This window comes from Chrysochloris asiatica, unplaced genomic scaffold (genome assembly GCF_000296735.1).
Source record: "Chrysochloris asiatica unplaced genomic scaffold, ChrAsi1.0 scaffold00379, whole genome shotgun sequence".
Lineage (NCBI taxonomy): Eukaryota > Metazoa > Chordata > Mammalia > Afrosoricida > Chrysochloridae > Chrysochloris > Chrysochloris asiatica.
In genome coordinates, this window is record NW_006408897.1 from 1244924 (window position 1) to 1256017 (window position 11094).

General features: G+C 41.1%; 1 pseudogene; it reads left to right on the forward strand.

Moving 5' to 3' along the window:
• LOC102814803 overlaps window positions 1-1430 on the forward strand; it is a 28043-nt pseudogene extending 26613 nt beyond the window's left edge.
• The last annotated feature ends 9664 nt before the right edge of the window (window positions 1431-11094 follow it).

The window sequence follows — 11094 nt, forward strand, 5'->3', positions numbered from 1 at the left end:
GCCTGACCCAAGCCATGATATTTTCAGTAACTTTATATGAGTGTGAAAGCTGGACAGTGAATAAGAAAGACAATAGAAGAATTGATGCATTTGAGTTGTAGCATTGAAGAAGAATATTGAAGGTACCATGGACTGCCAAAAGAACAAACCAATATGTTTTGGAAGAAGTATAGTAAGAATGCTCCCCAAAAGCCAGGATGGCCAGATTTCATCTCTCATACTTTGGACAGCTTATCAGGAGGGACCATTCCTTAGAGAATGATAATCATGTTTAGTAAAGTAAAGGGTAGGAGAAAAAGAGGAAGACCCCCAACGAGATGGATTGGCACAGTGGCAGCAGTGATGGGCACAAATGTAGCAACAGTTGTGAGGTTGGCCCAGGACTGGGCATTGTTCAGTTGTGCATAGGGTCGCTACAAGTTGGTACCGACTCAATGGCACCTAGCAACAACAATCTATCAATTCTTCTCTTATCTAACATTTTAAAATAAGTTGCAGACATTATGACACTTCAACCCTAATTATTACCATATGTAGCTCCTAAAGATTAGGGGATTCTATTATGAAACCATAATGTCAGTGTGCCATTCTTAGATATAAAACCAATGCCTAAGAAAATTAACAAAAATCATCTAATAACATCTAACAACAACAGCAGCATATTTAAATGTAAATGTGCCCAATTAAAAAAAAAGTAATTAAATATACACACACATGTTCAATTATATAAATAAGTCAAATGCCTGGATATATATGCAGCATGAGTGGAAGTTAGCCAATGAAGGTCAGAACTCAAAAAAGGATTGGAAAGAGAAATCAGATCACTTTGTGGAGATGGTTCAACAATCAGCAAGAATTTATTGAAAACTGACCAGATGTTAATTACCATCTGATTCTATGGGTGTGTCAAGGCACCAAAGACATTGCTCCTAGATTTGTGCTTAGTTTACTAACTTCCTGGAATTTCTTTTAATTGACATATTTTGAAAAATGAACCAAATAACCACAACTTCACATCAAACAACAAGAAGACAGAAAGGAACTGTATTTGTGATACTTTATCCTTTTTTAATCACTTTTCTAAATTCTAAATAGTATAATAACTTTCATGTGACAGTCATCTTGCATGTTGTTAAGTAACATCAGGTCTATTTCAACTCATAGTGATTCTGTATTCTAAGGAGCTACTGGTGGGTTTGAACCACCAACCTTGTGGTTAGCAGTCCAGTGCTTATCCTACAGCATCACACTAGAACTCCAGTGTGATCATTATAGTAAAGGTAAAGTTTGAATACTTTTGGTTCCATTTAATTGTCATATTCTTTTGCTTTTGACAGTATGATCTGTTTCATTTTGTGTTGCAGGGTGTGCTGCAGGGAGCAGAGTTTATGAAGAGGCATAAACCAGAGGAAGGAGGGATGGGAAAGTAAGAAATTCTTGAGTGGCATAGAGACCTGTGTTGTGATTGGAGGACAGACATGAAAGAGGGATGATCCATGGTGTTTTTATTTGTTAGATGTCATCAAGTTGGCTCCAACTCACAGCAACATCCTATGCACAACAGAACAAAATCCTGCCCAGTTGTGTGCCATCTTCACAAATGCTTTTAATTTTGAACCCTTTGCTGCTGCCACTGTGTCAACCCATCTCCTTAGGTAACTTCATCTTTTTTTGCTGACCCTCCACTTTACCAAGCATGTTGTCTTTCTCCAGAGACTTGTTATTGTTAAATACTGTCAACTTAATTCTGATTCATAGTGACCCTATGTAGGGTTTCCAAGGAGTGGCTGGCTAGTGGTGTGAACCGCCATCTTTGTGGTTATTGGTGGAGGATATTGTGTGCCAACAAGTAAGTTCTAACTCACAGCGACTCTGTATAGGATTTCCCAGGCTGTAAATCTTTATGAGAGCAGAAGCCTCATCTTTCTTTTGCGAAACGGTGGTGGATTCTAACTGCTGACCCTGTGGTTAGCAGCCCAACTCATAACCCTGTATGCTACCAGGGCTCCTGTGGTTTGCATTCCAGTGCTTATCCTACAGTGCCAAGTGAGTGCTTCCTTTTAATAATATTTTTGAAGTATGAGAGACGAAGTCTCACCATCCTTGCTGTAATTCTTCCGCCACAGATTTGTTTGTTCTTATGGCGGTCCCTGAACTGGTGTAATTAAAGACTAAGTGTTATGCTGGGACTCTTATTGCTACAGAAATTCAAAAAAGAGGACTATCAGTGAGGACTGGAACTGAGAGGCAGGCTCCAGAGCTTCCAGGAGGTGGGAGCTGAGCCTTGAGGTGGGCCAAAATTGAATAGAAAGAAGGGCATTGCAGGTGAGTGAACCCATATGAGAAAATGGATCAGGACCTACTTGCAAGACAGTGATTTGGGCTAAAGGAAATTGATTGGGAAACAAGGAGGGAAAAGGTAGGCAGTAAAGGGACAAAGCCCTGGGGGAGCACACGTCACATTGTCCTAGGGTAAAGGAAGAGTTTGTTCTTCCATCTGTACACCTTCTTATTCCAGAAGTGGTTTTAAATAGCTCTGTCAGTCATTGTAGAAATGTAGGAGTAGAGTTTTAAGGTGAAAATGTGTGATTAGACTGACATAGTTAAGGAAGTTGAGAACAAAAAGGAGAGAAATGAATGAATTTTGTGTTATTTTAACTTTTAAGGCTATTGTCAACCTATAAAAATGGTATTTAGTTGATTTTGTTTTATTTCTTTTTTCCTCTTGCTCATCTTGATATTCTTGAGACATCATCACTGCTGACTAACTAATTGAAAATTGAGTAGAATAAAATTGTGTTAACCTTTATCATAATGCAGTGTTTCACAGCCATCTAAAACATCTACTGTGACTGAGTGGTTAAAATACATGTGCTCTAGTAGCTTCCTATCTTCCTATTAAAACCTTTTAAAAAAGTAGCTGGACCCTAGACTTGGGATAGGAAGATGGGTGGAGTGGAAATAGGAGTCACAGGGAGGAAGTGGGATAACTGTCACTGCATAGAGGGGATTGTAATCATTGAGATGAAGCAAAGTGTAGGATTTGTTGAATGTAAAGTTGATGATCTTCACTCAATTCACAATAAATATTATTAAAAAAAAAAAAAAGAATTGCTGGGTTGTTATGTGCCATTGAGTTAGAGCAGAACTACTCCATAGCATTTTCAAGGATGTACCCTTTATGGGGGAGTCCTGGGGTGAAGCCAGAAGATTACAACTTGACCTCAAGGTTGGCTTGAACCAGAAGGTTGGCAGTTCAGGCCCACCATCCACTCCTCCGAAACCTTATACAGGGTTGCTATCAGTCAGAACCCACTCAATGATACTTAACAACACAACGCTTTGTGGAAAAGCATGGTAACTCCATAAGATAAGCACTGGACTGAGAACCACAAGGTCCACAGTTTGAGCTTGCCAGCCACTTCTCAGAAGAAAGACAATGCTTTCTGCTCCCGTGAAGATTTTAAAAAGCCTCGGAAATCCTACACAGGGTCACTATAAGTCAGAACCGACTCGACAGCACTTGAAAACCACCACTACCACCTTTATGGAAGTAGACTGCCTCATAGTTCTTCCACAGATCAGCTGTTGGATTCGAACCACCAACCTTTCAATTAGCAGCCAAATGCTTAACCATTGTGCCACCATAGCTATCTTCTGTAAGATTTCAGCCATTGAAAACCCCTATGGAGTACAGTGCTACTCTGGAATCAACTCAACAGCAACCAGTCAGGGACTTATGCCAACACTGGCACTGGCTTCCACAATCCTTGAGGCAGGAAAAAATGGGAAATGTGGCAAAATGTTCACTGTCTCGCAAACTTTTCATTCCTTTCTGTACTAACCTTTATCATATCGATGTATTCCATGATCACCTACAGCATGTACTGTAACTTCATCAGTCATTGTAAGCCATGTGGTCACGCCTAATTTCATAGAAGGCAACAAAGTGCAACCTTACTAAGTTCCAGGAAGGCAAAGCGGACTATTTGTGGCAGCCCTAAAGACAATGATACAATTGTACTCTTTTTTCTCTCTTTATTCCCTACTTTTGTGAAAACATGTATTATTTAATGGGAAACTCCTACCAGGCAAAGGTCATTTGCTGAATGACAAGTAAGAGATGAGCTATTGTGTGCACATTATTTCTTTGAACACGATTCTGTGCCATATTCTATAGGATTACAGGAGAATTTTCGCAAAGACAACCCAGTTCAGAAGACTATCTGGAGTTAATGGAAAATATTAACTATAGTGAGCAGGATTGTACAGAATCACATGTCAGCAGCACCTTTTTCTTTTCCATGGAAACCAGGAGACTAATTTATCAACAAGTGTGCTGCCCAGATTAAAGTTAAGGCTTGCTTCCAACTCTTTGTGCTTGTTCAGGCATGGTCCAAGTAACTGTGTCTTTCCCACTGTGCCTCTTGGATCCCACCTGATGGCTGCATACTGGACACTTACTGGGTTATATTGTCACTTTCCAGCAGGTCGCTTCTGGGTTTTCTGTTTTCATTATGGAAATGATAAGCATGCTTTAGCAGTGTGGAGGAGTTATTTTATACCATTAAGGTCACTGGCTATGATACAAAAAGAATTTTGCACACAGGCTTGCCACCATCTGGGGGCATGTTTGCTTATTTTCTGCTTTTAAAATTATTTTCTATTTTGTTTTGCATTTTGCCACATTGGTAAGTGTTGATGATGAAGGTCATGACTGAAGACTAATAAGTCTTACTTGAATTGTTTCTCTAGGACCTCCAAGAGGGCAGAAGTCCTGCATATTTTGTTCATCATGGAATCCCCAATGCTTGGAATGGTTCCTGGTACACAGTGAATTAATAAATGAATGAGTGGCAGATGGATGGAGAAGATGTTATTGACTCACCTGAAGAGAGTTCTCTTTCTTTTGAAGAATGGCAAAAAAACTAAGCTGCTGGACCGGAATGGGAGATGCAAAGACCTCTTCCAACATCAAACTCAACTAGCAAGTCCCTAATCTTGCTCTTCAATTGTTGTAGTTGCTAGATTGTTTTCATCCCCTACCACTCCCTGCTCATACTCAACTTTCCAGCCAAAGTGAGCTCCTGGCCATCCTCAGAATGAGCATCCTCCTCATGCCTCTGTGGTTTGCTTCCTCCAGCTTGTCTTGGCCCCACTGTCCATCCATGAAACTTGCAATGCAATAGAAATATATTATCCTGGGTAAAATATTGAAATCCACTCCAGAAAATTAGACTGGAGTCTAGGATAAGTACTGGACTGCTAACTGCAAGGTCTGTGGTTCAAACTCACCAGCTGCTCCTCGGAAACTCTATACAGGGTCGCTATGAGTCAGAATCAACGTGACAGCACTTACCAACTACAACTCCCTTCACCTCCCCACAGCACTATGTTATTGAGCGGACAATGAAATCAAGCAGAGGATTCTGGACACGGCTATAAAATATAACAGAAGAAATAAAAATGAGTAAATTAGGCAAAAGGCATATTGGCCAGTGACACCTGGTGGGAAAACAGGGAGAAGAAGTCGAGAATCCACAGAGAACATAAGAATTCAAAAAGATCTTACCAGGCCAGGTAAGCTTCCAGAAAGGGTTACACTGCCAGATGAGCATACAGCATCCCTGGCTTCCCAGCACCGAGGCTTCCTCCCCAGGCTAGTGAGAAAGTCAAACCTGCTGCCTTCAAGGCAATTCTGACTCATCGCAACCCCAAGTGTTACCGTGTAGAACTGAGTTCCATACAGTTTCCTTGGCTGTAATCTTTCTGGTAGCAAATCACCAAACCTTTCTTCTGAGGTGCCACTGGGTGGGTTCAAAACGCCAACTTTTTGGTTAGAATTGCTGTTGTTAAGTGCCATTGAGTTGGTTCCGACTCATAGTAACCCTGTATAGGGTTTCTGAGGAGCAGCTTGTGGGTTTGACCTGCTAATCTTGTGGTTCAAACCAACCTTGCAGTCCAGTGTTTCCTACAGCGCCACACCAGAAGCAGCTGGTAGTAAAACATTCATGTGATCTAGGAACCTTATGCTAATGATACTAATGAAAAACTGCTTATCATTGAATTAACTAAAAAGTAAAGGCAGAGCTGTATATACTCCAATAGTTCCACCTGGTTCAATAAAGGTCTAGGGAGGAGTTTACATAGTTATATGAAGTAGGAAGTAAAGATTTTGAGTTATGCATTAAAAGTGAGCCCATGTTTGAACACACCTATAAAAGAGAAGAAGAATGTTCTAAGTATGCCTGTGATTCTCTTATGGCCTTTTGGTCAAGTCAATTAGATGATAAATCAAATTGTGTTCTAAACGGACAGGCTTCTTGACTGGCATTAGAACACTTTTCTTGGGAAATGATGGGTGTTCTGGTGACCTGTGTAAATGTCCTTGAGATCAGTGCAGTTATCACAGCCTGTGGTGCTATAGGATAGGCACAGGACTGCGAGCCACAAGATCGACAGTTCAAACTCATCAGCTCCTCCCTGGGAGAAAGATGAGGATTTTGCTTTCATAAAGATTTATAGCCTGGGAAACGCTATACATAGTCTCTAGGAGTCAGAGGCAACTCACTAGCAGAGAGAGTTTTGAGTGGGATTGCTAAAATTGATCTCCCTAGCCTTAACATCAGGAGTCCTGGTGGCATAGTGGATTAAGCACTGGGCTGCTACCACAAGGCTGGTGGTGAATCCTCCAGCCACTCTGTGGGAGAACGATGTGACAGTCTTTTGTAAAGATTGACAGCCTTGGAAACTGAATGGAGCAGCTATACTCCAATGCGATGAGTTGGAATCAAATTGATAACAGTAGGTTGGGTTGGGTTTTTTGTTGTTGATAATTTAAAATTTTTACTCTTTAGTTTTTTTCGTGCTAGGAGTTGGTATCTGGGGTAGAAAAAAAGATGGGGTTCTATCCATGGGAGCATTAGAGCTAAAACCAGAGGAATGAATTCCAATATGGAACACAAAAGCTGGGGTGTGGAATGAAAATTGGGAGGAGGATAAGGAAGGTAGAAAAGGGGAAATTCCTGACTTAATGGTAAGACTAACACACGAGGAGCAGAGTGAACAAGTGAAAGATGGTCTGGAAATCAGAGACTGGAGGAACACCAGGTCTAGAACTGAACTCACCCTTGTGAGTCAATATCCAGCCAAGTGGTGAATAGGTATATAGGGGGAATAACAACACTAGTGAGGAATGCTCACCATGGAGTGGTCAACCATTCAAGATCACAAGGGCAGCATTTAACTAAGGATAAAATTCAGAAGGGTTGGGAATGGGGAGGAAGTGAGATAACATGTTCCATGGAGGGGATTACAATCATAAATGAAATGAAGTGTATAATTTGTTGAATGTCAAACTGATGATCTTCTCTTTAACCTTCACTCAATTCACAATAAAACACTTTTTTTAAAAAAGATAAGAAAGAAAGAAAGGTCTGGAGAAATTTTAGAGACTTAGAATTGTTGCCTGTAAGGTGTTTCAAGTTACTTGGGTGAGTAAACGGGTTATTTAAAGAAGTAGGAAATGATGAAGGGCAGCAGTTGAGCCCTTGTCCTTGACAGAGACGATAGCATGAGCATACTGGGGAGACTCAGCGGCACCATGTGAAGAAGAAAGAGTCTGAGAGCCAGAGTTTGTTCCTGCTTAATTATGAAGGTGTGTCCAGCTTCCGGTGACGCAGAGGAAGCCTGTGGTAGAAGAGTACTGTCCAAGGCAAGTACAGCAGTGAAGGTGGTGGTCATGGTGGGTGCTGCATTAACTGAGGGGTTCCACAAATCATTTCATCTGTGGGTGCTGGGCAATTGGTCTGGGAAAATCACTGTATCCCAGACACAGCACAACAACAACAACTAGGAGCCATCCTAGAAATTCCTCTGCATTTTGAGCCAGAGAGAGACTATTAGAAAAACCAGTCATAGAATCCTTTTTGTATTATTATTAATTTGCACCCTGCCTATACTCAAGGCTGGTGACCCGAGAATACTTTCCTATCATCTGGAGGAGAAGGATGAGGGCATGGGGCCATAGCTGACATTCAGAGATGCTGTTCTTGTAAAATTAGTGGGTATGGACTATTTAGAACGTGTTCAGGGTGCTTGAGGTGAGGAAGCTTGACCTAGCTTAATAAGTGAGTGATTAAACTGCCTCTGGGCAGAGTGCCCAACAATAACGCTCTTCTCTGGGTTCATAAACTCAACAGCTAAAGGATCATTTCTCAGATTTCTTCTACCTGTGGCACAGTTGTGAATGTGCTAGTGTAACATGTGAAAGTGCTAGATGTTCCTAAATAGGCTCCTCTTTTGGGGCCACTGTTTCTTTTGATATTCGTTGTGGAAGCATCCTCCTGTGTGCCTCCCCAGCTCTGCCTCTGACATCCTGCCTTCTGCACAGTCCTTTTGAATGCTCTCTATCTTCCTACTTGACATACAGCATAAACATAGCCTGTCTCCTTTCTGTTGCAAATCACCACTAACAAAAAGCAGTTGCACATAACAGACTTTTCTGAAGCCATTAATGAGAGCAGACAGAACTATTATAGCCTTGGACAGGAAATAATTTCAAATGCAATGTCAGACATCATTGTTCCTAGAAATGTATTGATCATTTCCTCCATGAGGAATTTCTTTCCGGCTTTATCCTTCCTTGGTACCTAATGGAAGCCTCAAATCTTTTAGCCAGACTTGCCTACATTTTTCTATATTGATAGTGTGTAAATGTAGGACAAGCCTTAGGCTGTTAATGGAAAGGTTGGCAGTTTAAACCCACCAACAACTTCTTGGAAACCCTATACAGGATTGCTGTGAGTTGGAACTGACTCAATGGCACTTAACAACAACAACCAATTATTAAGTGTCCATATCAGCTGTAACTGTCTATATGATCTCATTTAATTCTCTCAACAGTAGTCTGTTATACACATTCTTACTTTACAGATGAGGAAATTAAGACTCAGTAAGTTGGCCACAGAGACAGCTGAGATTTGAACTCACGTACATTTGATTCCAAAGTCCATGCCCTTCACTACTTGTATAGCCTGATTCTTTCACATACTCCTTACTAGTTGCCATGGAGTTGATTCCAACTCATGGTGATCCCAGGTGTGTCGGAGTAGAACTGTGCTCCATAGGGTTTTCAATGACTGATTTTTTTGGAAGCAGATTGCCAGTCCTTTCTTCTGAGGTACTTTTGGTTAGACTAAAATCCCCAACCTTTTCATATAAGCAACTGAATGAGCTAACCATTTGTACCATCTAGGACTAAGATGCACCTGACCCAAGTTATGGTATTTTCAATTGCTTCATATCCATGTGAAAGTTGGACACTGAATAAGGAAGACCTTAGAAGAATTGATGCTTTAGAGTTTTAGTGTTGAAGAAAAATATTGAAAGTATCATGAACTACCAGAAGAGCAAAGAAATCTGTCTTGGAAGAAGTACAGGCAGAATGCTCTTAAGGCACCAGGACGATGAGACTTGGTCTCTGATACTTCGGACATATTATCAGGAGGGACCAGTCCCTGGAGAAGAACATGATGCTTAGTAAAGTGGAGGGTCGGCAAAAAAGAAAAACTATTGGCACCGTGGCAGCAGCAATGGACTCAAGAGTAACAATAATTTTGAGAATGATGCAGGATTGGGCAGTGTTTTGTTCTGTTGCTCATAAATTCATTATGAGTCAGCTGACTCGATGGCACCAAAGAACAACAGGAATTCTGTCATGCATTCCTTAAAAACAAATACAAAAAACACATTGTCATAAAGTTGATTCTGACTTATCGATACTGCAGGACTTAGAGTATTTCATTTTGTTGTACATGGGTCACTTTGCATGAAAACCAACTCGACAGCACCTAACAGCAACATGGCAGCCCCACGTGTTACAGAGTTTTCTTGGCTATTATCTTTCCAGCAGCAGCAGATAATCAGACTTCTTCTGTGAAGCCACTGTGCAGGTTTCAACAGTCATCCTTTAAGTTACCAATTGATGGCAAACCTCTTACACTACCCAGCCTCTTCACATACTCCTTAAGTCATCAGGATTCAAATATATTACTTACTCCTTAACTCAGCAAAGCTTTCTGTGCAGTCAGGTAAAATTTCCCTAATGTTTTCTTCCATGCAATTGAATCCTCTTTCCAAGAGCTCACTCTCGCTTAGAAGTGACCCTCCCTCTCCTCAAATAACATTCATATCTGCTTTGATCTCCTCTTCACTGAATTACTTCTCTTCACTTTTCTAGATAACTTCCTGCTATCTCTGTCCCACCTTATCAAACATAATATCCTTCTCCAGCATTAAGGTGGAGGGTCAGAGAAAAAGAGGAAGACTCCCAGCAAGATGGATTGGCAAAGTGGCAGCATCAGTGGGTTCAAGCGTGGCAACAGTAGTGAGGCTGGCCCAGAATTGGGCAGTGTTTTGTTCTGTTGTGCATAAGGTCACTATGAGTTGTTACTGACTCAATGGCACCTAACAACAACAACAGTCTCTGTCCCAACCCCGCCTAGTTCCTTAGCTTTATTAGCTCTTCAAAAGGATCCTCATTTTATACTAGAAATGAGGTTCCATTTTCTCCACAACCTTCTTGAAGAGGATGAATCAAGCCCCATCGACCAGGCAACAACTGGATCTTAGACTTTCAGATTAACTCTCCCAGGTGTTTTCTTGGATGACTGTAGAAGAGAACTTAAAGTTACATTTTCTTACTCCTGGGCCTTCTTAGAGCTGAACTTGGCATTCATTAAGCTTGGACACTCAGTCCTCCTGAATCCTCATAATTCTTAATTATGTGCTCGCCACAGGTTGGGGTAGTGGTCACAGATAACAAAGTGTACATTTCAAGTGGAGATATAAAGTAAACACTGTGGTCTCCTCCCTGAACTTGTTCTGAGAAGCTGTAACAGCCTGAATTCACAGTCCAAAGGGGGTTGTGAGAAACAACAGCTCTGCTATTATCCCCAAGAGATTAGGACTCAGCAATCATTCGACAAATATTTTGAGTAACTGTTATGTATAACATGGTTATTAGGAGGGACCAGTCGCTGGAAAACAAAATCATGCTTGGTAAAGTAGAGGGTCAACAAAAAAGAAGAAGAC